The sequence below is a fragment of the Prinia subflava genome, chromosome 1 (assembly GCF_021018805.1).
Source record: "Prinia subflava isolate CZ2003 ecotype Zambia chromosome 1, Cam_Psub_1.2, whole genome shotgun sequence".
NCBI classification, from domain to species: domain Eukaryota; kingdom Metazoa; phylum Chordata; class Aves; order Passeriformes; family Cisticolidae; genus Prinia; species Prinia subflava.
In genome coordinates, this window is record NC_086247.1 from 140,272,866 (window position 1) to 140,286,873 (window position 14,008).

The following is a 14,008-nucleotide window of genomic DNA, read 5'->3' on the forward strand; positions in this document are numbered from 1 at the left end:
CCTCTTCTATTTGTCTACTGAACTCTAGAGATCTAGGTTAAAAGACTACTAAATATCATAATTACCACTTAAAACTTAAGAGATTATTACAAATATCTTGAAATGAGACTTGATGCTATTACGCTGAATTGGATCTGTGTGTGCCAGAAGAAGCCACAGCATGGGCCATCTACTTATGTCAGTTTAAGATGTGCCTGTAAAGCCACAAGCTCATGATAAATTGATTTGCTGAATGTTAAATATAAGCCCATCTACAACCTGCCCCCTCTAACTGAACTGAATTAAGACAAATTAGTCTGAGTTGTGTCTAGTCACAGGCTCTGAACACAAAGGCAACTGTGTATGCACTGGAGCAACAGCCACCAGTGACCTGGCAGATTTCTTGGTCTGCTCTGAAGGGGCAGCCAGCCTGTTGATTAACCTAGGTAGCCAAAGTTTTATTAGAGAGGGCTGGGGGAAGAGCCTAATGACAATCAGTGTCTTGATCTGCAGTTATTTATTGGAATTTTGGACTGGATATTCCTTAAATAATTTTAATTGTTGAATGTCTTGTGTGAAGACTGAGAATGTCTGCTAGCTTCCTTAATAGGCCATTGAATACTTGGGGTTTTTTAATGATACACCTAAAATTACACAGACTAGAAAAATAGATGGATTTTTGTTTGTTTCTTTTTAAAGGCAAGAATGAGCCTACACAATGCAGAATTAAAATGTTTCCCGGTCTTTAGTGATTGCCATGGTCTGTCTATAATTGCAAAGACAATCAATACAGGCTCCCTCTAGGAGTACTCCTGAAGGAAGATATCCCTTGCCAAAGCATCTAGATCTACTATATAGCTATAAAGAATTACACAATTTGCCAATAGAGATGAGATTTCTATTGGCATGCCTTGTTCTATTAGATGCAAATAAGTTTTCTATTTACAGGGCACAATGAGATGAGTTAAGGAGAGATTTTCAGACACTAAATTTCCTCACAGTGAGGAGGTTAAAGGAGATGGCAGGCATTTCAGTATAACTTTTTGGAACAAAAGACTTAATTTAATTTTTTTTTTTTTAATATGGTTTCCTGCTGGAATTGTGCAATTTCTGTGATTGGGGCTGCATGGTTTGTCAGGCAGGTAATTATTTGTTTGTTTTCTATCTCCTCCATAATACATCAGTAGCAATATGATTAGCAGTGAGCTTTCAATACTCATTTTTCAAGTGTTGGTCATTAAAAAACAGGGAGATTTTCATATCCTCCACCTAGGAAGCATTTAGCAACTATTAATTACATTTCCAAAGGACCAGAGTTGTGAGGTAGACAAAGATCAGGGATTTACCAAAAAGCAAGGAAGCTTTTTTTTTTCTGCCACTTATCACTAACCAGTGTAGCCCTTGCTAGTGTAACCTGTGACAGACAGAAAGGTGTTCATCTGGATCGGGGGTCTAGGGACTTTAGTGGGCTTTTCTCTTGAAATATGAGAAAGAAATTCTCTTAAAGAGACACATAAAGAACACACCCTCATCCCACTGAAACACAAAGGAATCTTGGTTTAAATTTAAGTAAGAAAAGAATTCAAGATTAAAAGGGTGGAATTCATCACACTTATCTTCAATACTCTAAAATTTAGCTGTCAGTCATATATATAGGCTTTCCTTAAGGCTAGGCCAATCTCAGCACCCAGTTTTGAACCCTTTTTTAGGGCAGGCAGAAGTTCTTTGTGTAGGCAGTTCTCCCTCAGGTACTCAGAAATACATTTATATGAATGGCTTGCCCTACACACTTTTGACTAACTCAAGTTGGAGAATGGAAATCCCACCCTGAATGGAGTGCACATGATAAAGACACACCTCCTAGCAAGCAGCATAGCTGGGATAGGAATTTATGATTTCCTTTTTCTCTGCCTTACATTCTGTAAAATGTGTTATGAGGCACTAAATTCTTGTACTAAAGACAATAGAGAACCTGTATTATCTTATTACTTTACATTCACCATGAAAAAGAAATCATACTGAACCACCAGAAATATAAAAGAAAAAAAGAAATCAATGCAATGTAAGGCTGTAGATTCAATGTTACTTCAGTCAATGGGTTCTTGGTAGCAGCCACAGCTCTGGGAGACCCTGTCCCCCCAGGCCTCTCTGCCCCTGCTTTGTTTACCCTGTTTGAGGCCAGCTGAGCCTGCAGCAGAGTCAGTGACCGGGGGCAGCAGCCTTGGGAAGGGGCTGGAGGGAGGGAGGAGGGCAGGAAGGAACCAACTCCATCAGCTCCTGGCTGCAAAGCTCCTGTGTCGTAAAGGCACGTCCAAGTGCCGCTGGTGTTTCCTCAGCCACCAGCTGCTTTTACCTCATAAAGGGCCTTGATTGCTTTGTTCGCGCAGCCTGGCCGATTGCTTGGCACACCCATTATTTTTAACGAGGATTGTTATTTTCTCTGGAGCCAGAACATCCCTGTTGGCAGCCACTAACACCTTTCAGCCTGACTGTATCGTGCTAACACGTAGCTCTGAGCACACTGTAGATGTAACAGGCGAGCACAATCCTTTCCTCAAAACGTCTGCACCCTCGCCAATGACGGGCACGAAAACGCGCGTGCGCCTCACACCCGGCCCATGACAGCAGGAACGGGCACAGAAGGTGTGAGCACAGGCCCAGCCCCTCCAGTCCCACGGGTGCCACAGAAAGGCAGGAATTCACGTGTGCTCCGGGCCTCTCGCATAATGAACATTCCAAGAGACTTGCAGAGGTCAAGCTTCAGGGCAGGCGAGTTCACAGAGATCTCAGAGCTTACATGTGCTGTGTTAGAGAGAGCTTTCTTAACATTTCAAACCCTTCTCACCCCTGTACCAAGCCAACACCAGACAGACAGGCCAGAGGGCTCAATATGCAGCCCAGAAGTTGGGTGTCTGTTGCAATACAATTTAAATGGAGGCCAGAGGAGAGAGTGCCTGGCCCAGTCTTGGCCAGAGAGCAGCTCCAGGGTTTGGGCATTGCTCCAGAGAGACCGGGGGCTTGCACTACCACGCTCTGAAGTGCTGTAAGTCCTGGGCTATTGATTATTCTGCAGGCTTTATCCTCACTGTAAAGTTCTCCTTTTGACAGATGGGGTTTTTTCTTTACGATGAAAACCTCTCTGTCAAAAAACTCCCCACCAGTTCTTTCACTAAGACAATCAGCGACGCAAATCAAAAGAACTGCGATAACCCCAAACCTTAGGACTGAATTGCCTTAATTATATATTACACTTGATAGAGCAATCAGAGTTGCTTTGATTTGGGTTATGAATAGATAAGATCTGTGTGAAAGATTTAAAAAGTCACTCTGTGCCTTTTTTTCCCCCTTCTCTTTTTTTTTTTTTTTTAATTGACATTACCTTGACATGCTCATGTAAAGTATCATATTCTCTCCCTGGCGTGACTGAACTCTGCTGCTCAGTTTTATCACTGCAATGGCAAATATTCCTCTTAGTTTAGAGAAAAAACTTGGCAGCAAAGAAAAGGAAAAAATGGATTTGGAGCATTGGCTCTGGTTTAGGTATTTATCATTACTTTAATCTTCAAGCTGAAGTTCCTGTTCTTCTTTTTGTCCTCAGTACAAAAAAATAAAAATTTATTAGAATACAAAATATTTATATTCGGTTTTCAAATCAAATTTAGATTTTCAGTTACCAGATGCATTGCTTTCTTTGAAAACAGCTTCAGTCAGATCCTACGATTTGAGTACAAAAGGATATGAGAATGCCTCTGTTCAACAGGGAAAATAAGATTAAAGCCCTTTACGAGAGGATGGTAGGTTCAAGGTGACAATGCATCATGATTTTATACCAAACAGAAAACACATTAACAATTATCTCTAGGTCACAGTAATGACTAGCAGCCTGCAAACCATCTCTTTGTTACACAAGCCTGGTTTAAGTTACAGAAACATTAAAAAAAAAGCCCAACCCCAACACATTAAAAAGAAGATATTGAAGCATCAAGAGAATGTTAACCTGACAGCAGCCAGTATCTTGAAAGTATATTTTTTAGTTGTGGTATTTACAGGCCAGATTTTCAAAATCCATCTCTATTCTTGACTGCGTCCAGTTTGCAGATGGAAGTTCAGCAGGTATCATCATTCTGGGCTTCACTCTTCCTCTCTCTCTCCCTCCTCTTGTACCATCTGGGTGCTCATTTTTCCATGATCAGAATTTCTGAGACTCAAGGCTAATGTTTCTCATTTAGAAACCAGGTCTTATTGAGTCATGTTCAGTGTGTAAAATTATGTCTGTATAATTTTGCCTTCAACTGAGCAAACAAAAAGGCACAGCAAGATCATTAAAGATGAAGATAGCAGACTTCAGACTGACTATACCATACATTTTTATCAGTACAAGCAATTAAAAACTAATGATATTGCCAAAGGATGTGGTAAATTCTCTGCCCCTTATCATCTTAAATATAAACTGGATGTCTTTGAAAGATTTTCTTGATTTCAGCCACAAACTGGGTTTGATGTAGGAAGTATTGAACGAAATTCTACAGTCGGTGTTAAAAAGGAAGTTAGGTAATAAACTAGATTATTATAGCAGTCTCTTCTGACCTCAGAATCTCTCCAGAATCTATCTCTACCTTCAGGACTAATTTATTAAAAGCCTGGCTGGCTGTTGCAGGCAATGAAGTATTGCAATACTTCAAGGGTTCTGTGAAAAAGGACTGTTGCCAACGTTGCTGACTGCAGTCAGCATTTTCTGAAGATCATAGGAAGTGAAAATACAAAATAAGCATCCTTCTGATTCATGTACATTTTCCCCAAAATGCTTGCTTCCAAGTATTTTTCATTATCCAGTAACTGCACACCTTAAAATTTGAAATAAAATATTAAAAATTAATAACTTCCACTAGCTTATGATGCTTTTCTGTCACACAAAATAGATGTCTAGAAAGTATTACTTTTGCACACTAAGTAGGGATGCAACTCTGGCTGTGAAAACCTTGTCTATAAAAGTCTGCTTGCTAAGAAGCACAGCCTAATATGAAAATACTAAAAGAATCAGCTAATTAGAAAGCTATCAGCACTAAAAATTTGAATTTTCTTTCAGTTCAAAGATTAAAAACGTAACTAAAGTCTCCTGATGCCAAGACACAGTTGGTTAAGTTATTAGACAGATCTAAGTCTAGTGCTAACACCACACATGGGACAGTCTGCTGCCTGCTACTGGGTTTGCTACCATGCTCATAAGCTGTCTTTTGTAATTTTCACATTTTGCTAATAAATGGGACAAATTGCATTTCTCAGTTTTGGAGACTTAGAATGTCTGCTGCAAAAGGTATCAGTTTTTATCCTCCCCAGGCAAAATGGTTGGGTAGGTAACCAGCTTCACACCTCTGTGAAAGAAAAGGAAAAAAAACCCAGGAAGGAATCCTAGATTTTTTCCTTGAGATGTCCTCTCTAAAAAGAGCAGAAAATCTATTGTTAAAATAAGTCAGCTCAGTACTTAATACTTAGTAAAACACCCAGAAATCTGGAATGACTACGGAGAAGCTCTATACTGTAACCTTTGGAGAAAACCTTGAGAGGACTTCTCATAGAAATTTTCCTGCTTTCTAAGCCCAGAGACAAATCGACCATAGAGAAATGCAGGATCTGCCAGGGCACCTGCTCTGGGACCCCTTCTGGTAGCAGAGTTATCCTGGAGGTGGGAAACCAGCCCTTCAGTTTCCCCTTACCAATCCACAAAAAGTGTATTATGTCTGTGTTGAGCTGTGCTGCTATTTTGACTCAGCCAAGAAGGAAAAAGGGAAACATACTGTATGGGAAAGCATTTAAAAATAATCTCTCCCTCATTCTTTACAAAATCTAGAGTTGGCTCTAAGGAACAGAGTTTAGGCTTAGACTTTGAAACAGGAGAATGTGCCCTTCTGGACCTCACATGACTTTCTCTAAACCTTGCCGAGCATTCATCCACTAAGTGCATCGTAATGTATTTGGAGGAGGAGAAGAAGAAAAATTAAGGTTTTTTCAATGGTAACTACATGGGACTATATTTAAAGAAAAGTCAGTGGTTCTTTCCATATGTTGAATGACATTCAAGATCCAAATGAGCAGTCATTTTACCTTAGACATTCATCAGGAATGTGCTGGCAAATATCGCAGGCAAAAAAATTGCTGGAAAAAATAGGCAGAGATTTCTATTGTTCAATATGCTTTCACTCCTCTCTGCTGATGCTCTTTCAATAAAAGGCAATTTCTTTGGCATCAGGGTGCTCCAATTTTACTAGAAATCATGACACTAAATATACCATGCATATAAGGGCACAATCTAAAATGTATTTGCTCAGCGGTTGTATCCTTAAATGTCTAGAAGTTACAATGTGTCAGGAAATCTGGGTTAAAAGGTGTCAGAACTGAAGCCGAGTCAAAGGGAACCAGCAGAGAGTGCCTGCTCTGACAGGTCACTGGATTTTGATTATGCAGTCAGATATGGTATCCATCCCCTTGATAATGAAAGTTGGGTGGCTGGCTGGAAAGAAAAGGCACAGGCGATGGCTTTTGGTCATTGTCTGAGCTATTTCTGATAATCCTCCTTACTGTCTAACTCCTGTGTTCAGGAAGGATTTGGGCCCGTGGGGTAAATGGAATTGAAATCTCTCAAGAGGAAAAAACGATAAGGAAACAATGTGTACTTGCCAGCATTTTTAGAAGGAGATGTTTAACAAAAGAAAAAGCCTGTGTTCTGTATTAGGTTACTGCACTGCCAGCTCTACTGCTTTCATTGCTGCCTCACAACACCAGCTCAAGACAATTGAAGGATTGTTGCTGTTCTCTCACCTCTTTGCTGAAACTGTATCAGCTGGATCTGAATATCACCTATCAAATGTCATAATATTGCAAATTACTCACCATGTAATAAATATACACAGTATTTAGAGGGAGATTAACCCTTAACTACATTTAATTTATGGTTTAGTGTGGACTGGTACAACATTCATGGTGACACTAGGAGATAAATCAGCTACTCTGTAACTTTTTTTTTTTTTAATTTGTAATTTTTGTTTAATATCTTCCAAGCTACAAGTCAGGTTTCCATATGCTCTTCCCAGCCTGAGTCCTGCATCTTAAAGTTTGTGCAGCAGAGGACACTACTGTGAAATTCACAGCACACCAGTTAATTCAAGAGAAATGTAACAGCTAAGTAAACCAACATTACTGCAAAGGTTTCTTCTGTGGTAATGACTCGCTAACACACAGAGAGGGCAAGACAGCTCCCTGCCCTGCTCTCCCCCCATCCTGCTCGAAGGAAACATTGCCAGATTTTGAGCCAAAGCTTTTAAGAAGGAACAGTGATGGCGCTGTTGGCATAGCGGGGTGGGGCAGAATTTTGTATGTGCCCTCAGCAAATCCAGAAAAAACAACCCAATTGCCCACCTATGGACAAACACAGCTGAGCTGGGAAATAAAGCAGGCCAGCCAAGGTAAAAATGGCCCTCTTGTACTCAGGAGGAGCTTCAGGCTCATGCTTACCCCGGTCCTGCACCCTCCATGTTCTCTCACCACCTTTCCAGAGGGGTGGCACCAGGCTCACAAGGTTGCACTTGTTCAGAGGAACAATATCAGAATGTACTTCCACCATGGCAGTGCTGGAGGGCTGTTTGCCATTTGTATTCATCTGCCCAAACCTTCCCAATCAGTTTTACAGTTTAGCTCCAATCACTGTAGACTGTGACATTTAATATTAAATACTCTTCCAACATTCCCACATTAATAAACACAAACAGTGAATCCTCTCTCTGTTGTAATGATGATTTCTGGCAGCATTTAAAAGTGCATATTATTATGACAGTATTAAGAATTGGTACAGCTTCATGCAATGCTGGAATATATATCCAAAAACTAATTTACTTGAGTTGTAATGTTAGGATTATCCTTCTGTCTTTCATGACTGATGCTTCATCTGGAGAATGCTTAATGTTTTCTTGTCAATGAGTGTTAACTCAAATGAATTATTCCAATCTGTTTACTTTGTCCCTTTCTAACAAATGCAAATTATAACTAAAAAGGAAAAAGAAAAGGAAAATGCAAACAGCATTGAAAACCTGGTATGACAACACTGTGTAGATTTTTCTACTCTTAAGTCCACACTGATAAGCAATTTAACAATAGAACTCTTAATGGGAGACCAACAGATGAAATTGTTGTAGAGCAGATCCTTGGATGAAAATTTTTCTTTGCCACGTAATTGCATGCAGCCATCCTTGTGTGAAATCCCCCATCAGATTACAGGGTTTGTTGTATGTAAATTGAAGACTAAATGCTTGGTAGCACCTTTCAGCTCTGCAATGCTGGAAATGAGTTTTTTAATAGGAAATTAGATTAGTAATATTTTAGTCAACAAAAATGCGGAAAATTTCTGCATAAAGATGAGAAAATTATTCAGGCAAACTGAATTTAAAAAAAAGAATGAACAATTGTTAAATTCTGTATACTACTATTCATAAAGAATTCTGTGCATTATTTTGTAAAAAAAGAATGAGATGTGCAAAGACAAATTATTTCTACTTTGCTGGCTATAGTATTGACTGAGCTTTTGACTAGCAACAGGTTGCATTATTTAGTAGTTTCCATTTTTAATATGATTTTATTCAGTTCTCAAAGTGAGGAACGATATGTGGAAAATTACAATTACTCAGTCCAGATTATAAAACAGACTTTTGCAAATCATCAACCAGGCACTAAAACAAGACATTGCCATTTCCAGTCCCTGTTATGCTGCAGTGGATTATATTAACCTTCACTGAGTTTCAGAAGCCAAAGCAAGAAAAGACTTCTCAGCCTTAACCTTCCTTTACAAATGCAAAAGTGCTTCCTCTGGTGTAAATTTGCCTGCCTTTGTAGCTGATAGCCCAGAAAACAACTGATGCTGTAGCAATAACTTATCATCAATATTATTTATAAACACCTATTAAAATGGTTCTTGCACTTTAGGCTGGACCACAGAGCAGAGCCTGAATGCCACACACTGAGAGAGCTGAGGAAGACGAGTGTCACCAGCAGGAAGCAACAGATGGTTGGTAGAACGAGGCAAAACGTGCATCACCACCACCAGATGCAAAGTTTTAGGCAAAGACATTCCTGTTCCTAAAAACCTACAGGCTTTTAATAGCCTGGCTACAGCTGAACTATCACAAAGCTTTGCCTTTGCTCCTAATGAAGATACAAAATGTGGTGAGTACCCAGAAGGGGGTCTCAGACTTCAGCATATTCTAAGTGGGAATAAGAATTACCTTGGTGGAGCAGTGAAAACTAATGTGTTCACCAGCTTTCTGAACACAGGTGATAATTGTTCTGGGCTTCTGGCAGAAGGCTGCAGCTCCTGAAAATCTCTCAAAATCCCTCTAGACAGTTTGCAGTCCTCAAACAGTGACCTTGGGAATGTGTCTCCTATTTCCATGAGAAAGAGATCTTTCTCTCACTCACTGTAAAAGCTGTAAAGAAGTGATGCCTTAGATAAATGAAGAGACCTGAGGAATTCATTTTAGCTGTAGCAAAGAGCCTTGCAATATGGTCTCTACTTATAATGGAGAATATTGTTATGACTAGGAATACATCATGCAGTTGTTGCAAAAGTCCATATAAACCAAATTTTAAAAACTCCTTTCACATCAACTTCCCCTCTGCCACCAGATAATGACTAGTTTTTACTGCCAACAAGACTATTCTGTTCTGTAGATAAAAAATAAACACAGCTCCTTGTCCCAAGGACTGACAATCTAAACACTCCCCAGGGAAAGCCACAGAGGAAATAACAGAGGGACAGTAATGCTGTTCTCTTTGTCGCCTTGTTAATTCACATCTTATGCCCTACACTCTCTAGGAGAGTAGTGATTTTTGTGCTGAGGTTACTGCTACCTAGTTTATTCCTTCTTATGTCTTTGGGGCATAAAGAAGAAGAAAAAGTGGCCAAATCCCAGTGGCTGTAAAGGTGACAAGAGTGTAAGGGGAGAACCTTTTTACTCACATTTTACACCTCTCCCTCACTCTTCATTTCTTCCCTTATTTTTCTAAGACAAGGATTGCTCCAACAAACAAGCAGATAAAAATCAGACACCTGAAGCCATTATCACCTGTGGCTGTCATCTCTCCCTTCCTGACAGATGTCACTGCAGCCACTGCACTGGGAGTTTAATTTGTGACTGTAAGCCCATTCCAGACCTTGGCTGACGTAAGATGTGCATCTGAAAACAGAATTTTGGGAGCCTATTTGCAAGGGAAATGGGTCCTGGGATCCTCTGGAAGGGTGCAGTGGCTTCCTCTTCCATCCCTCTGCTTTTGAACCACAATCATATCAGTTTGAGCTCTAAAACCATCAGTCAGGCAGAGTGATACATCTAAGGAATTTTGTGTTTTTTCACAGTAGATGGAAGACAGTGGGCATAAATATCTTCCAAACTTGCCCTATATTTTTTTTTTTCCTTCCAAAGATCCTGGGCTTGATGTTTTTCTTCATCTCATTCAGTGAGTATTATGCCCAGTCCCTACAAGGGCCTAGGAAGTGTGCACTGCACACAGCATAGAAATCAAAGCCATGTTCTTTAGTCTGCTTTTGTGTAATCCCAACTCAAGCTTCCAGTCTCAGTTTTTAAAATTGATTAAAGTGCAAATTACAAAAGATAATATTACTCCCAAGGACAGAAAAATATTATAATAAGTTTACAAATCTAAGAGAGAAAAATCAATCACAGGCAAGAAGTAGCCTAGGATATGAATGAATTGCATGTCATTTAGAGAAACAAATAAATGCAACAGAATTAATCAGCAGATGTAAAAGAGAGAGTGTGATGCTGATACAAAATAGAAGAGATTACAAGGAGGTGTAAAAAAATGTCCATGTGCATCAAATCATAGCTGCTTTCTGCACAGACAGGAAAAACACCAAAAAAAAGCTACAAACTGTTTTTTGAAGAGGGACAGGAATTAAAGGCACATTAACCCAGTCTGTGCCCCCCACACAGACACACACACAGACAGAACTTTCAGAAAGTCAGCCCCCAGTGTGGATTTCTAACCCTCACCCTTCCTCCACCATGCTAAAGTTGAATTTTACATTGAGTCTGGAAGGCTAGGATGGAGTGGCAGCATAAGAAATAGATGAGGTTTTTTTCTGCATTTGCATTCCTGACAGATTCCTCACAATGCTTATTATTAACTAGACTGAGGACTTGGGAGAGAAAGATGTAGAAACAGTCAGGCACAGCAAATAGAATTAGGAAATATTTTGAAAACAGTCTTGCAAGCCAGGACATGCAATAGCCAAATTCACTTTAAGTCTCAACAACTCAAGTTCAAAGGTTTGAATTACTCAAGAATATCCTATGTTTAGCCAACACTGCTAATCTGGCACATCTCTTCCTTGTCTGGCCAAACCTTTCCCTTCTCAAAATATCCAGAACAGATAAACGCAGTGTTACAGATACTCATTAATAGAGACAACGTGACCAAAACATCAGTGCAGCTTTGAAAGGCAGGCCATATATCTACACTCATGGCCACGTATCTACAGTCATGATGGGCTGAAATTTTGTTCTGTTGTTCTCCCAGCTGTTTGCCAGCAATAAATGGCAATTGTACTTTCCAGTCATGTTCAGCTGGGCTCTACGCCATTTTTCACTGTTTTTGATGGCAGAGTTCTCAAAGACAAGCATTAAACTATCTGGCCCATGTAATAACTCACTAGGGTTGCACTCATGCTTCCAAGGAGGCCCATATGAAGAGGGAAAATAGGGTTTTTGAGAAAGGCAGCAGTATTCTGCATTAGTAATATAAAACGTTCCCAAAGAATTTCAATAGCATTAACAAATTATTTTGATAAAATACAGGAGGCTTTGCAGATGGTTTTCTCATGGTTTCAACAGAGCAAAATGTGCAAGCTGTACACCCACTCCTCGATGTTGTAAGCTCCCTCACAGTCTGTCCTGTGACCATTCTCAAATACACTGATGTTACGTATTTAATCTCATAATGGTAATGCGTCCACAAATTACTGTAGTAATGCAGTTAGCTCAATTAACTTTTGAATCTATTCACTAGGCAGAACTAAAGGTCATTTTCTATTAAAATATCTCCCTCCCACTTCCTTATCGCCCTTCGCAACTTATGGGAGTTAATATTAGAAATCCTGTCTACACTATGTCAGGAAGAAGACAGGATGACAAAGCCAGAAAAAGACCTTATTCTTTACTAACATAACACAGACACGGCCCAAAGAGAACATCTGCCTTCTTTCATGAACACATCTAATTATGGTAAATTGTTAACACCTTGAAGAGGAGTTTCATAGAAGAGTAAACTTTAACATATGCCATCCTCACACATAAAACATCCTGTATTTCATGCTTTTCCAAACACATGCCCTTTTTCCTACAACAGTTTATCAAAGGCCTTGTTTTGAAAAGGACTTTAACCTGTTTTCTATTCCTGTGGATGCATTTTTTAGTGCTTGCAATTATTTGCCAGTGCAAATAAATCTGTAGAAATGTCAAACTATGTAATCTGGGAATGCAGTCAGGAGATGAGACAGCAAGGCCTGCAAAACTGCAAATGCAATTATCTCCCCATGCTCAAATGCAAGATACTACAATTTAAGTCTTTTGGAAAATCCTGCCTTTACTTTATTTGGGCACTAAAAGCTGCCTGTCCACCCTACAGCTCCTGTTACTCTTCCCCTTGAGATCCCACTCTAAAGTCACAGTGAATAATTTGACACTATTATTGCCATGGCAACACCTTGATGTCATGCATACACAGAATCATGATTGACATTCCTGCAGCAACCAACAAAATGAGAAATGAGGGAAAGAAGGAGAAAACCAGACTCAGCTCCAATACTAATGGGGGAAACAAAGTATCACTGGCACTGTAAATACTGCCTTATTCATAAATCTGCCTTCTCCAGTTTTTCACCGTGCCAACATTCCTGTGAAGGGCTCCCATCAGACCCCAAAACACACACAAAGTGCAGAGGAGGTTCCTAACACATGCCTAGATTTGGCCAGTTTGCAGTGGGTGTGCTTCTGACAGTGCTCTCCTTGAGCAGAGGACTCCATGCTATAGCAGAGAAGATTTTTGCCATAGAGGTTAGTCTTAAAATGTGCCTCTAAAATGTTATGGGTATGGCCTAAAGTGACTCAGCACATTAAACAATGTGGGTTTTGCCTTTGAGGATAGTCTTCAGGTCCTCAGCTGGCCTGTGAACTCCTTTTCTTTTGTCTCTTCTCTTCTCTTCTCTTCTCTTCTCTTCTCTTCTCTTCTCTTCTCTTCTCTTCTCTTCTCTTCTCTTCTCTTCTCTTCTCTTTCTCTTCTCTTCTCTTCTCTTCTCTTCTCTTCTCTTCTCTTCTCTTCTCTTCTCTTCTCTTCTCTTCTCTTCTCTTCTCTTCTCTTCTCTTCTCTTCTCTTCTCTTCTCTTCTCTTCTCTTCTCTGTTCACAGGACAACACACACAAACCATTAGGAATAGTATAAAACAACATCTGTTAAGTATTTTTTAAACTTAATGTTCGCAGCAGTTTTCATAGGGGTCTACAGGCAATACCAAGACAAGGATGGAAACAGCCTTTTATTCTAAATTTCATATGTACAAGTAAAGCCATTTTACACAGTTTTGTAAATTCTGGGTAAAAAATGCTATTGTCATCCAACGTCACTGTGCTTAGACTAGTAAGAACTTTTAAACATGGAGTACATTATTAACAACAAAAACTGTTAACAAACAGGCATAAAAGACACTGATATGTGTGCTGATATTTCACATACATTCTAGAAACGAGTTGGCGCAAAAATAAAATGTGCCAGTAAAAAAAAATAGGCTTTTTTTTTTTTTAATCACGCAATACATGATTTTTTTTCCTGCTTTCTCTCCTTTTTGTACACAATATGCTGAGATCCATTCTCAAGCCTTTTCACATCAGGATTTGCAGGCACTTCAGCAACCCAGCTATATTTTGTACAATACATGAAGTTCAGACCAGCAAACATAAAAACAGCTGCTG